Raw genomic sequence first — 14,353 nt, 5'->3', positions numbered from 1 at the left:
ACGCCTCTGAGCTCCAGACTGCATATCCAACTTCACTAACATTTCTACTTGGATGTCACGGAAACAGCACAAACTTAATGGGTCCAAAATGAAACTAATGATTGACTGTTCCTCCACCACCACAGCCTCCACCTCAGTCAGATGCCTCGTGCTCCACAGAGTGACTCAAGCCAGGGGAGTCATCCTTCATTGTTCCCTTTTCCTTACCCACCACAACAGAGTCTTGTTGTCACTACTTCCAAAATAAATCTTGTGTACAAAACAGTCTCTTCATTCCCACTGCCACTCCCCTTAGCTTAAGACAGCATCTTATCATTTCTCACCCGGGCTACTGCGGCAACCTCCCAACAGGCTTCCTGCTTCTCCAGGTTTCTCCCTCTAACCTGTTGTTCGCACAGCAGCTACAGCTTGCTTTTAAAAACAAATTAAAATATATATAAAATATATATATATGGTGTCACTCTCTAACCCTCTTTAATGGCTTCCCACTCATTTACTAAACAAAATTTTACTGAGCATTCTCTATTGCAGGGCCCTCAATAATTCCTATCTCATCAAATAAATTAAATATATAGTAAGGAATGGAAGAAAAATAAGAAAGGAGCAAGGTACAGGAAAATTGTGTGTCTTTGGACACAACGTAAATAAGGAGTCTAGAGAGGGCTTCACTGAGACTGAGTGACCTTTGAGCAAAAGTGACCTTTGAAAGTGGTAAGCCATGTAGAGCTCTGTGGGAGAATATTCCAGGCTAGGGGAATAGCAAGTGCAAAGGCCCTCAGGCAGAAGCATGCCAAGCTTTATAAGGTTTTATCAAGAGACCCAACACCTCCCCCCCAAAAAAGAAAACTTCCTGTACATCTCTAATCCCATCCTTCCCCCTCCCCCCAACTATATTCCATGGATCTTGGTCTTCCAGTTCTCTAGAAGCTATTTTTTGCTTTTGTCTGTGTCATTCCCTCCACAGGAAACACTCTCCACAATCTCGTATTTTCATATTCAGTTTGCAAGACTGGCTCCTTCTCATCCAACAGGTCTCAGTTTAAATTTCACTTCAGACCCTTCTCCTTCCCTATTTCAGCTTCTTTTCACGTTTCCTTCATGACACTTACCACACTTTGCTTTGGGAATACACACACACACACATACTAAAAATACAGTTAAACGGTATTTCAATGCTATTTTAATTTGACTTCGATCATTAGTGAGGATTAATAATTTCTTCAAGTAATGGTTAGCTATTAGTGTGACCCCTTTCCCGTATTTTGCTCAAACAAATGTTAACTTAACGTCCCCATGCCGTAATGCTGGAGCAAGGCGGTTAAGCAAAACCGACCCTCTCCACTAGCCGGGGATTGCGGGGTGTGGGGGTGGAGGGGTAGATTTATTTCCCAAGTTTGCTGGCGAATCAGGGACTCAAGTGATTGAGCCTTTTCGCAGGCAACATTCCAAAACCCAAATCCATTTAGAAGTGAGTGTTTCACTCCGAGACCACGGGTTGTGAAAACGGGCAAGAAAGTTGCATTTGAGTGCTACCAGGCATCATCATTATGTACTTATTATTGAGCAATTATTAACGGTCATCTAATTGTGCATTACAATGCAATGATGTTCGGGGAAGCTCAGAGTTCCGAGGCCATGGGAACCCAGCCTCTCATCCGCCCCTGCGCTCTTTCCCCGGGGCTCTCGGACCCGAGGCAGGCAGAGGGTCTAACCGATCCCTCGAGATCTCTCAGAGACAGGGCAGGAAAAAGAAGGAGTTTTTCTTCTGCAGGAAACACACGGTGGTCTCGCGAGGTGCAAAACACCCCGGTTCCCCCGGGTTCTTCAGGCGCCGGCGCAGGCCCGCTCTTTCCGAGCCCGGCGAGACTGCAGCTCCTCTCGTGAGAGCACGAGCAACGCCCGGTTCCCAGCGGCCCCGGGATGTTCAGGAAAATCTCTAGACTGCGCCCCCTCTGGCGCAGCTGGGAGAAGAGCAGCCCGGGCGTGGGAGTGAGTCGCCGGCGGCGCGCACGCGCAGGTGAGCGAGGGCGGGCGCGGGGGCACGAGGGCGGGGGGCGGGGCTTTGCGTCGAGCCGTGGGCACGTCCCTGCGCGTCCTCAGTATTTAATGTCTCTGTGTTCCACCCGCCCCGGCGAGCACGTGGGGTAGCGGCTGGAGCTCTGGGCCACCGGGGCCGGAGACCGGGGGGCGGTGGCGGCGCGAGGACCCTGCATCCGGACGATCACCGAGGAGCTGGTAAGTTGGGGTCTCCAGGGCCAGCTGGTCTGGGGACCACCTGCCTGGCCCGGGAGGACGATGCCGTCGGGGTGATGAGGAACCTGGGGTGCAGGTGCAGAGTGCGCCGCGCACTCCAGAGGCCCTGGGGCAGGAGGTTTCAGACGCCCGCCGCCGGCTGTCAAGAGCAGGCCCTTCCTTTCATTTTCCCCGCCTGCGCTCCCCCTCGTCCTGCCCGCTGGGGCTGTCTGTCCGCGGGCTCCTGCTGACAGATCGGGCGTGCGTGGCTTGGGGCGGTGCTCACCAGCGGCGCGGTTCCCCACCCCCGCGTCACCACCTCTGCCCTCTGGGGCTTAAGTTTCCCTGAACGTTCTGAAGGGTGTCTTCGGTTGAAAAGACGTGAGCGCGTCCCACCCAAGGTCGCCCAACCCCGTACGCGTTTACTTTTCAAAGGTCGAATGTACCCGGTCTGAGCCTGCAGAGGAGGCGACGGGGCGGGCTGTGGGCAGTGTCAGGTACTAAAGAAAAACGAGGGGGTCCCCCAAGCCCCGCGGGGTCCCTCGACTCCTTCAGAGGGATCGGAGTTGAAGTGGTAACTTCATGAACCTCACCCAACTTCTGGGTCTCTTTGGCTCGCCCTGGGTTCTACCCCACCGTAGGCCCGGCGGTAGTGACAAACCCGAGCGCGTAGCTCGGCTCCGGGGAGTTCGCTTTGCGGAACCGGTACGCTGGGTCGGGAGATCGATTGTGATCGGAATCCTATTTCGGGTGGAGGGTCCGTTTGGACCGAGTTAGGGTTCCGAGGTGGAAGGCTTGGGCGTCTCTTGAGAGGATTAGCATTGATAACCACTGGCTTGTCGGGAGAGGCGGAGGCTGTCCAGTCCCGTGTGCCCGCCGACTTCACGCCCGGGGCGCAGTGGGTCACGTGTCGCTCTCCGCCTGCCCCCTCCCCCCCACCCGCCTCTGGTCTGGAGGGACCATGCTTGTTTCGGGGTTACCCTTTAAAATGTGCTTGGAGAATCCGTGGGCTGGGCGCTTCGGGGGCGGGCTTTCCTATCTGTGCTCAACTAATTTGTGCCCTAGGTGACAGTTGATTTCATTTCCTCTCCCAGGGATGGGGGAGGAAAGGTGCTGATGGAAGGGTGGGTCTTGCAGAAAGGACTGGAGACAGATGGAAGCTCTGGGCGTTTCGGGATTTTCCTCCCCCGGGGAGATGCCCAGGACCGGCGCCTGCCTGCCCATCCGCAGCCACTAACAGAAACCCGGTGGACTTCGCTCCAGGTGTGAATGGAGGCCTCTCAAACCGGTGGGGTGTACGGGGAGGGCAATTAGTGCATTTAAAACAGCTATCTTTCCCCTACTGAAATGCAGGTTACTTGGTCTTTATATCTGCAGTGAAATCTGGGCTGTGGGACCTAGTGCAAGTGTATCTGTTGCTTGGTTTGCTGCTCCTTGATGTTGCTGCTCCCGATCAAGGAACACTTCTGTTCCCAGAATCCAACAACAACAACAACAAAAACAACAACAAAAAACCAGCTATTAATTCTGGCAACTAATAACCTTACTTGTTCTTGTAACTGCTAAGTCCTTCCTAAATTGGTAACTTAAAAAAAAAAAAAAAAAAAAAAGCTTTACTTTTATTTAGAAAGCAAAGCTTGGGTTCTAGTAAACACCACCCATCCACTTTCCTCTTAAAGGTACAGCACATCTTTGAAATGAGTAGCCTGCCTGACCGATACCTGTTGTTGGCATTCAGGTGGCTCATCTGATTATTGACGACTTTCTGAGCATTAAATAAGTGAAGTTGTGTTTGGGGAGCTTTTTGACTTGTGTTGAACCTTTTCTTTTTCATCTCTAGTTTTGCGAGGTCTAGTAATAATTCTTGGGTGTATTCGCTGTGAAATACAGCCTTAGGCTAGAGATTCTTCTCTAGATCCTACAGGTATGCAAATCAGTAAAGCTTCAGTTGTTTCCTGGAATAAATAGGCTCTTTTGCCATGTATGTTGTTAGGTGATGACCCAGAGCTTGCAGGTAACTGATTGAAGCCAGTGAGTGAGAGGACTAATGGATTGATTGGTGTACACCTGGAGTCCCTTGTAAACCTCTCACTCTCACCCTCTAGCTGTTTCTAGGAAAAATGTTCGCACTTGGCTACTGCAGGGTGACACTGGGGGTGTCTGTTGGAAATGGCCTGCTGAGGTGCTACAGAAGTTGATGGGTCTCCGGGGTAAGGATGCTGAGCATCAATAGTTTAAAGCAAAGTGTCTTGCTACCTGGTACCCCAAATTATTCTTGGGCTTTGGACCCAGCCTGGATCAGAGTCATAGTTTGTGGGGAAAGGCTAGTTTTAGCCTTCACAGGGTTCCCCGTTCTGCCCTAAAGACACATTGAGATAATATTGGTGAGACTCTGGGACTGTGCCTGGTCCATGATGGGGGCTCAAACATTGTTTTCTTCCCCGTATAGAAGCCCTGCAACTGATTTTACTTAATTTCTCTTGCATCACTTGAGTGATTTGAATTTTATTAAAAACTCCACCTGTCCTCTCCCCCAGCCTCTAACCTAGAAACGTGGTTGGAAGGAAAAGGAAAACAAATTGGTTTCCCCATGCTTTGCTAGCCAGCAGCCTGGCTGCAGCCATTCTTTGGTGTGTAGATTTCAGGGCTCTGAGGAGCAGTCAGCAAGTAGCCCATGGACCTCGGGAGCTACCACCTTCCAGCCCGTCCTCCCCCAGGCCACTTCTTCTGAATCTGCCCTGTGAGTCTAGAATGAAAGGGGCTTCTCTGCAACTTGGTCTGTTCTCTTTATTGTGGCGAAGTTGACAGTTGTTTCAGGTCTGAGTTAATACCTTCTGTTTGTCATTCAGAGAAGAATTTTCCTCTACTCCAGGGAGGTGGTAGGGCCTCTTGCACCACTAAAATCATATCAGACTGAGAGTTGCTAATCTCTATGGTAGAGGTGTATTTTAGCCCTCAGCCTTGCTTCCTAGGGCAAGTTCTGTTTCTTTCATGTCCCTTCCTGGTGTAATACCTCACACAAGTTTCACTTTTATGACCATTTGACATTGAGTACCCATTGTTGGTGGTGTTCCACTGAATGAACTTGATGCCACCTGCTGGCCGTGGAACCTGATTTTAAACTTGGGTAGTGGAAAACATGTTTTGAGTAGGATAGGGTCTGACTGGAGAAGTAGTGGAGATGTGGGAACTGAAGTTTAGGGGATGCCTCTTCTTTGGCAGATATGTGCTAGGTGAGTTACAGGTGAGCATCTCTTTAATCCTTTAATTCTCACACCTCTGAGTATAGTCTAGAAGGGTCAAGTTGGAGGTCATTCCAGATAGTTTCAGTGCTTGTAATTTCATGGGGAGAGAAACTAACAAGCATGGGTTTGGTCATAAATTAGGTTCTCTTGAGGGCTTTTGTGAAAGGAACCAAGGAATACTCTAAAATCCATTGGCTTTTTTCCTAATCTTTTGACTGCTTTCTAAGCAGTGAAGGAGTGTATGTTATCATTCAGCATTCTGTGGCTTTCCAATAATAAGTAGCTTTCATTCAATGTGTCCCTTTAACTTTTCCATTCCTTCTGCTAAATGGTTTAGAGGCGTCTTCATTCCTTCCAGGTCTTTGGCATCTGGATGTTTTTACAGCTCAGGATATAGTAAACATTCTCTTCCTCATCCTGTATTTCTGGCTGGCTGTGTTTACTGTCACATGTCACTGAGGCCCCTTTGTATCTAGGAAAAAATAAGGCCCTAAGGTGAGTTCTGGAAGTAAGGTTATGCAGAGCTCAGAGCTGATGAGGCTGGTTTCACCACTGGGCTTAATCTCTAAAGCATCACGTTTGGGTTTTAAATCTTCTATAATCCAGAAACCTGCCAGCTTCGATGACAAATTATTTTTGTGGTGTTTTTGTTTTTGTTTTTGTTTTTATGTGGCATGTTAAGCAAGTTCACGTTTGCTAGTTGGGAGTTGATCAATTAGCAGCAGTTTGAGAGAGGAGTTTATTGAAGGGCCTGGGGAAAGGAGCCTGAAGCAGAAGGGCCAGACACTAAGCCCTTGGAGAGCTGTTCGGGTTTGAGAGCCTGTTTATTATCCTAAAGGTGCTTGCTGGTTCTCCAAGACCTGTGCTCTCAGTGCTTGGTCTTCAAGTGAAAGATGTCACTTGAAGACCAAGTGAAAGATGTCACCAGGCCTGCTACTTGGTCCTGCACCCACCTTATGATAGTCTACAGAGTCCCAGTGGGAGTCCTAAATGAGTGTCAAGTTGGGGGCCTGTTTTCACAGAAGGTGCTTGAGGGAGAGTTGTGCCCCAGAGGGGATCCTGGAATGTTGGTGTGGGGCTAGTTGTTGTCTGGTCCTGGCTATGCTTTGTCAGAACCCTGCTAGACTGACCACTGGCATATAACATGAGCTCTCTTTTCTTGCAGGCAGACGGCAGAAGATGTATAGCAGGCACTTATACTTGGTGCTTTGGGGCTGGGTGGAGTGGGTTTTGAACTGTCCCACTTCAATACTTTCTCAGCTCTATAAGGTTGGGTATCTCTAGTTTGTGGATGAGGAAGCTGAGGCCCGAGAAAGGTGAGCTTGACCCCTGGACACCTGGCTGGGTTGGCTTTAGACCAAGATCTCTCCCTGGCCAGGCCCCAGGGCTGTTTTTTATTTACTGCCCCATTAGCACTCCCTTCTCATCACGAAAACTAAAACTAGGTTGTTTTGGTTTTTTTTGTTGTTGTTTTGCTTTAATGCAATTTCATTGAGATGTATTCACATACCGTACAGTCATCCAAAGTGTACAGTTATTCACAGTATCATCACATAGTTGTGCATTCATCACAATTTTTCAACATTTTTATTATTCCAAAAAAAAGAATAAGAATAAAAATAAAAACAAAAGAAAAAAGGACACCCAAAATATCTTGTACTCCTTTTTCCCCCCTATTATTCATCTACTCATCTTTCCATACACTGGATAAAGGGAGTGTGAGCCGCAAGTAAAACAAGGTTTTTAAAAGATTAAAATCCTGTATCCTACAAACTGTGAGTCAATCTGTTTAGAGATTTGAGTCATTTAAGCCTCCTAACAATCCTCTGAGGGAGGTACTGTTACCCCATCTTACAGGTGAGGAAACTCATGTACAGGATCCTACTCTTTAACTCTGTTGCCTTACCCATAGTTTATCACCAGAATTCTGCAACCATTTGGCACTTGGGAACTGCACAGGTGATAGCCATGAATGGAAAAGCCCCTATCCTGGTGCTGTGTTATGCGTAGAGGTAGGTAGCTGTGCCTTCAGTGCCTGGGGAACTTCTCCGAAGACAGCTGTTTAACTCAGTCTCCTGGTTGAAAAGACAACCTTGAAGTCAGTCATTCCCTGGCTAATAATAATGTGGCCTGTCACATCTCACATGGAGGTCACAGGACCATCCCCTGGCCCTCCAGAGGCTGTCACCCAGGAGGAACTTGGCTGCAGTTGGAGGAGGTTGCAAGCTCTGCTCAAGCACAGCTCCAGCCTCCCTTCTCCTCCACCTTGGCCTGGCTGTGTGTTGTGGGGACCCAGGACACCAGATCTGAAGGCCCATTCAGTCTTCATTAGGATCTCTTCTTTCTCCCTTCTCCCTGTCTTCCCAAAGAAATAAGGGGTGGAATGTTTCTCCCTTGCCCTGCTGTGGAGGGAGGCCAGCCCTTGGGCTCTGTCTGCAGTGAGAAAGGCCGGGCTGAGAATAACCTCCCCGCTTTGTCCTTTGCCTTTCCTGGGGCCCACCCCAGCCAAGCATGTGCTGTTGTGCTATTTTTAGCAGGTGGCAGCCTTTAGGAGGGCCAAGTGCCATGTGGCTGCAGTGTCTGGGGCAGGTCCTGGTGATGAAACTGCTGCCACTGCCACCTAATCGAAGGAGGAGAGAATAAAGGCACTCTAGGCTCCGCCATGGAGTGTGTGTGTGTAGGGGTTGATGGATGCTTCAGAGGTCTCTGGGGCTGCCTTTTCTATTCTGGGTCCCTGGCAGGGGCCCAACGCTGCCTCCTGGGCCAGGCCCACACGTGACCCAGGCAAGGAACTAGGGGTCAGGACTGCTGCCCTGGGGAGTGAGGACCCCCCAGCAGCCAGTTTCTCGGGAAAGCACGTAACCCCATTTTCCTGTGACGTCACCCTTGGACGGGTCACTCAGTGGGCACTAAAAGCTGTATAACGGTATGGCTCTGCCGGCAGCCTGATTACTGGTGTCCTCTGGGTTGAACCAAAGCCACAGCATGAACGGAGAAGGCAAAGCCGTGTTCCCGAGTGGGGATTCTTTACTGAGAAACCACGGAGGTTGAAGAGGCATAAAAAAGAAATTGATAAACAAAGTTCTGTTCCCCACCGCTCTTCTTTTCTCTTCTTTTTTTTTTTTTGGTTCCTCCTCTCTAACTTAGAGCTGCCAAGTCCAGCCCATGTATCTGTTTCTGGTTAAGAAAGCTTTGAGCCATATAAGGCCCTCTGCTGCCTATGGTTTATGTTAGCTGAGGAGTGAGGTTTTTGGGAAGCCCTGATTCAAACAAGTGGCAAGTGCCTATGTGGGGCTGAGTGTGTCTGTGTGTGTCTGTCCCTGGGGCTGCGGGCTCTTAAGGCTAACGAGTGCCCACTGTGCTTCCTGGCAAGCCCTCTTGCTGAGATCTTGACTTAGGAATTGATCCCCTGTTGACCCACCCGGTCCCGCTACCAGCCCCGGAGTCATCCTGTCTCAGGAATAGGTGCGGGAAACAGCTTCTGTTTATTAAAGAAACTAAAGCCCCTTGGCTCTGAAGGGGCACGGGAACCTCGGGGTTCTCAGTAGCCCAGATCCGCCTAAAAGAGGTACTTCTGCCTGCCGGGTTGGGGAGCGACTTCTCTGGCAACAGCCCTCCTACCTTATCATCACCTCCCCTTCTTGGTGACTCTTGTCTGCCAAGCAGTTCCTGCCTTAGGACTTCAGCTTGTGTTCTCGCTGCCTGGAACCCCTCCCCGCCGCCCCCACCCTGGCCGGCTCCTCACTGTTCCAGCTCTGGTGCCAGCTCTTTCAGGAGGCATTCCCCAACCGTTCTGTCTAAAGCTCCCCCTCCCAAGCACGCCCCTCCAGCCCTGCACCACACAACACAGAAAATGATTCCAGTGACTCTTTCTCTACTCTCCCAGTCAGTGCCGTTCTAGATGCATAGGCCTGTAGTTAATTCATTACATACAAGCGGGGCCTTAGGGCTCCGTTCTCTGCAGAACTCCAGTTGAGTGGCTGTGGGGTCTCTTCCATTATCTTGTTTGCAGTACTTTACCCCTGAGCCTCCCTCTCCTTTGCTTCCTGTGGGCCGTTTCCCTAGTGTCCAGAATGAGACTGGGCTCACAGTAGGTAATAAAATTCAATTTAAATGACTAGCCCTCAGGGCTGCCTGGCTAGCCATCAGTAGTAGGGTGGGGAGACCAGGTGTTTTGGTTCCTGAAGGTCCTTGAGTAGAATAAGCATGTTCTCTTTTTAATCATTACTATTATGTCAGCAGGGCAGTTTGCGCTGGGGTGGTGGTCTCTGAAGCAAAATGGACACCAGTTATTATGGGGAAAACAAAACTTTACAAGTTTGTATATAGATGTGTTGGCACTACTTGATATACATACTTACAATGATAGTTAACAAGAAACATTATATGAAGCTGTAAGGTAATTGAGCTTCCTTTGCTACTTTTGTATATACTTACGAATGTATTGATTTTCTATCAAATTGAAATTTGCTTGTAGAAAGATGTCTTCTTGACTGCATAAGGTTTGAAAGAAGAGTTCTTAGCTCTGAGACATGCCCATCGCTACCCCAGCCCCTTCTCTTGTAGTGGCAACTGCTTTCACGTCTTCTAGCTGTTCTCCCTGCCATTTACCTCTAGAATTCTAAATTGTATACTTTCTTATTTAGGTGTTTTTTTTTTTTGACATTATCTGAGTGTTTTCTACTGTAGAAGATAAGGATGGAGTTTATTCCTACAAATTTTTTTTCTTCTCTCATCCTCCCTATATAGAGAGAGCACAATTTTTGGTCAAGTTACTATTCAGTTTACATTATTATAATAAAAACATTGTTAATGGCTGAGAAGTTCTTAGTAGTTTTCCATGTTTCCTTTCTTGTCTGTCCTCTTCCTCCTCTCCCAGTTAATTTCCTTAGTTTCTTTTTCTTTGTTTCACAAATTCACTGATTCTCCCCTGCGGCTCTGCCCTTGCTGAAAAGCTCCTCACACTGTGGTTAAACATAGCGGTCAGGACATCCCACACTTCCAGCTTTCCTTCCGCCTGGCTCTGCTTCCCCTCCATCCTGGGAACTCCTCACCTTTTCTTGCTGAGGTCTCCTGGATCCTATGCCCGTGTCTTTCTTGGTTGACTTCCTTATTTTTTTTGGTGCCCATCTTCTAACAGCTTGCTGAGAATATGTGTGGGGGTGGGCAGCCACCAGGAAACAAACCCATTCACGCAGAGGAGCAGGTACCTGCGACGGCGTGGAGGGCAGGAAGTCTGCAGTCTGCAGAGACTGCGGGCACCCAGATCCCTCTACCACCCTGCAGAAGCTCGGGCTTTACTCTCTGACGACGTTATTAATAAGAGGGTCTCTGGATTTGGGGAGTGGTGAAAATAATGGGTCTTGAAACAAGGCCTGAATATTGAATGGGGTACCCCCTCCCACTCCCACTTAGACTACTATTCCCCCACCCCCCACTCCAGGATGGTAGAAGATTCTAATCTGGGGACCTGGTAGCCTGTTTCCTGTTCACTCTCACCCCAGGTAGGACAGTTGCCTGCGTCTTGGACAAATTGCCCCTTGCTTTCCATTGGTCAGTGGCAGCGGGTGGCAGTAATAAGCTCACTGGAGAAGAGGACATTGGTTTTATGCCCCCAAAGAAACAGAAAGACTTGAAGGCACCGTGAACACAGCGTTCTTGTCTGATTCATTTGTTTCCCAGCATGCTTTGTACCCTGTAGGTGCCAGTAAATATTTGTTGAATGGAAATGACCTCCGTATGCCTTTCTGTGATTGCCGGTTTGGTCTTCTTACACTGGCTGCTGTTTGGAAAATCAGAGTCTTTATTCTTTGCTTTGCCCATTTGAGGTGAGGGTGTGAAGGGTCTTTTGCCTCAGATCAGCATTTTACTAATTTCTTTTGAAAGCACATGTCATCTTTATTAGCATTTAATAGGCTTATTGTCAGATCACAACTTCATACCTTCTGGGCAGTCCTCTGTAGTTTTCTGTGGTCATGGACAGGAACTTGACATCCCCAAGAACACTGTCCTGGCACTTGCTTTGCCACCGTCCTCAGAAACCTGTCAGAAATCACTTGTAAAGAAAAGTTAGTTGCCAAGAATGAAGATGAGGGCCAGGATGGCGGGAAATATTTTTTTTTAAGTTTTTAAAAACCATCCTGACCCCAGTGAGGCAGTGGAGAGACCGTTATGGAATGTGGCTGGACCCACCATGGAGGGGTGGGGAGGTTGGGCAGTTCACCCTTGTGTCACTCCCTTTATTACCAAGTTTTCCAAACTGGTGATTATTCCATTTGGGCTAGAGGAGGATGAGCTTTCTGAGACCATGTCTAGCAGTGGGATTTTGCCTTCTGGCTCTTTTTTCCTGGAGCTCCTGGGGCCGGGCTCTGGGTGTCTGTTTTGGCTGGAGAGAGCTTCCCCGGGCAAGGGCTCCTCCCCAGTGCTCACCCTCTGCTGAGCAGGCTGGGGAAGTGTCCCGTGACTTCTAGGCAGTCAGTTTCCTGGCGTGGTGGGCCCATCCCCAGAGTGTGGCTGGTCTGGCCCAAAGCCTGGGCCAGTGCCATCACAATGGAGGGTGTGGGGGACTGTCCTGAGCAGGGGACAGCACCACTGTGAGCTAATTTGGAACCTCTAGTTCCAGTCACAGCCCACCCAGGCCCCCAAAGGATGAAGGTAGCAACCCTGTGAAGAGCTGGGGCTGGGCTGAGGCCAGCACACCTGCGACATGGCTCCAGCACGCTGAGCCCTGGGCCCATAGCCAAGCTGCCGAGAGGGAGTGGCCCAGGCTTACCATCCCCACCCTCAGTGGCCAGGACCCAAGGCATCCGGCAAGGTAGGCTTGGTGGCATCTCGTCTGCCCTCTGTGTTTCCTTGGGGTCTTTTCTTCTGAGACCATCCTCCAAAACTGGGCTGCCCGTGACTGTAGCCACCAGCCACCAGCCACATGGGGCTCTTTGATCAACTAACGTTAAATAAAACTAAAAATCCCATTCCTCAGTCACACTAGGCACATTTCAAGTGCTCAGTACCCTCACGTGGCTAGAGGCTCCCGTACTGGACAGCCGTCACCTTTTGGATCCCTGGCCTTTGCTCTTGTGACCTGCTCTACTTTGATCTGGTCACAGCTTCCACAGCTCTTTCTGGCTTCCCACTGCCCTGGCAGTAAAGGTCAAACTTCTTTTGTCTGACCCCTACCAGCTCCCAGGACTTGCTCCTTCTCTGCTCTGGGAGCAAAGAAGATGCTGCCCATTCCCACCCCAAAAAGCATCTTGGGCTTAGAACCTTAATTTTTGCCACCCCCAACCGCCCATTGCAGTCCAAGGAAATCCTGGCTCTCTTTGAGGGAGCCTTCCTGGGCTCGCTTTGCCTACCTCTGAAGTTGAGCTCAGCTTTGCTGCTTGTGGTGCAGAGGTTGTGTTTGTGTGTGTGTGAGTGAGTGTGTGAGTTTGTGGGTGAGAGAGAGTTTCTTCCATCAGGACTGTGAGCTTTTGATGGGCAGAAACTTTCTTATAGTAACTGACTCACATCTGAATGTACATGCAAGGTGTGTAACCTAATGGAGAATTAACACCACATCCAATACAAACCCAGAGACAGTCTTTCAGTCTTGCAAAGAACTTCTGGGTGTGTAATGTTCCTGGCAAACTCAGCTGAGAGTGTGGCTATTCCCTACCCTCGGAAGAACCCCTTCAAGGGGGATGACCCCTTGGGCAGAACTTGGTGCGCTTGGCACTGTAGAGGTGCAGGGTCCCAAGCAGGCTCCTGTTGGGGACGGTCATTGACAGTGAACAGAAATCCCTGAAATAATGGAAGAAGGGTCCAACTCTGATTTGGAGGGATGTGAACATCCATTCACAACCCAAAACAGTAAGGCTTCCCTGACCAACTCTTGCTTTTAGGATTGACTTTCCCATCAGTTACAGGCAGCTCTTTTTCACAGTAACTGCAAGCAAAGTTGGCACAGTGACTGAGACCAATAGTTTTTGTACCATTCCCAGGGATTTGTTTTATGGCTTAGCGGAAGGGTCTAGACTGCAGTGACAGCATGTGTTGGCTAGGTTGGGCGTGAGCCCTTCACTTTTCTGTTGGCTGCTCTGAGAAGCTGTGGGTACCTCTCTGGAGAAAGAAGGGGTCCTTTTAAAACCTGGAATGAGCAGATGAACATTGAGGTGTCTGGGCTTTGGCCCATGCCTGCCTTCATCACTGTGTGACCACCTGGCAAGCGGTCAGTGTGCATCTATCCATGGGTAAATGGACCCGCTAGAAATAAGCAGGCAGCTCTTTAATTCCAACAGATTTAAAATAGCCAAGTCTCTCCTCCCCACTGACCCTAGGACAGGGCTTTGCAGCATCCTTCTGGGAGGCTCTTCCCTGCTGATGCGGGCCTGCCCTGAGTGTCCTGGGCATCAGGGAAGCCCTGGGGGAGGAGGCAGCCTGGGTGGCAGCCTGCACTTCAGTTAGCTTGTGAGTGTGAAGGCTTTTAGACCCTCTGTTAAATGCCCCTTAAATCTTGAGAGGTTCAACTCAAGCCTGTGCTTGGAGCTTGTGGGCAGAGAAGGAGTGGAGCAGAGAGCCCAGTGAGCTCCTCTTGTGTTTGGGTGTGCGATGGTGGTCCTCCTGAACATTCAGGAAAGGTGGTGCATCCTACTTCACTCTTCTAGATCTATCAGACCATGTAAAGGGGGAGGAAGTTTGTATTTGACTGAGGTAAGATTGGCTCAAGGGTAGGGCACTCCCAGGGGTGACGATGTGAGGGACGAGCCGTTTTCTTGACTGGTGGGCAAGTGGGGTCACCCTCATGGAGCTCCCAGGCCGGGCCCTGTGAGGTGCCTCCGGGCAGTGGCTGTCCTCAGTGAAACCCAGAGAGGCTCAAGGGTGTTGCAGTCAAGGACTAG

The 14,353-nt window shown here is 49.7% G+C and overlaps 1 protein-coding gene across 2 annotated transcripts in view; it reads left to right on the top strand.

The window, feature by feature from the left end:
• The first annotated feature begins 2,093 nt into the window (after positions 1-2,093).
• AKAP1 (A-kinase anchoring protein 1) overlaps positions 2,094-14,353 on the top strand; it is a 33,403-nt gene continuing 21,143 nt past the window's right edge. Inside the window, exons 1-2 of one of the 2 annotated variants that reach the window (XM_037810392.1) lie at positions 2,101-2,235; positions 3,327-3,495. The gene's annotated coding sequence lies outside the window, so the exon portion shown is untranslated. Of the gene's footprint in view, positions 2,236-3,326; positions 3,496-14,353 lie in introns of both variants that reach the window. The other variant, XM_037810391.1, reaches the window with a different exon arrangement.

This window comes from Choloepus didactylus, chromosome 18 (assembly GCF_015220235.1).
Source record: "Choloepus didactylus isolate mChoDid1 chromosome 18, mChoDid1.pri, whole genome shotgun sequence".
In the NCBI taxonomy this organism is placed as follows: Eukaryota; Metazoa; Chordata; class Mammalia; order Pilosa; family Megalonychidae; genus Choloepus; species Choloepus didactylus.
Note: the sequence above shows the minus strand (reverse complement) of the source record. Positions and strands in the feature narration are given on the sequence as shown.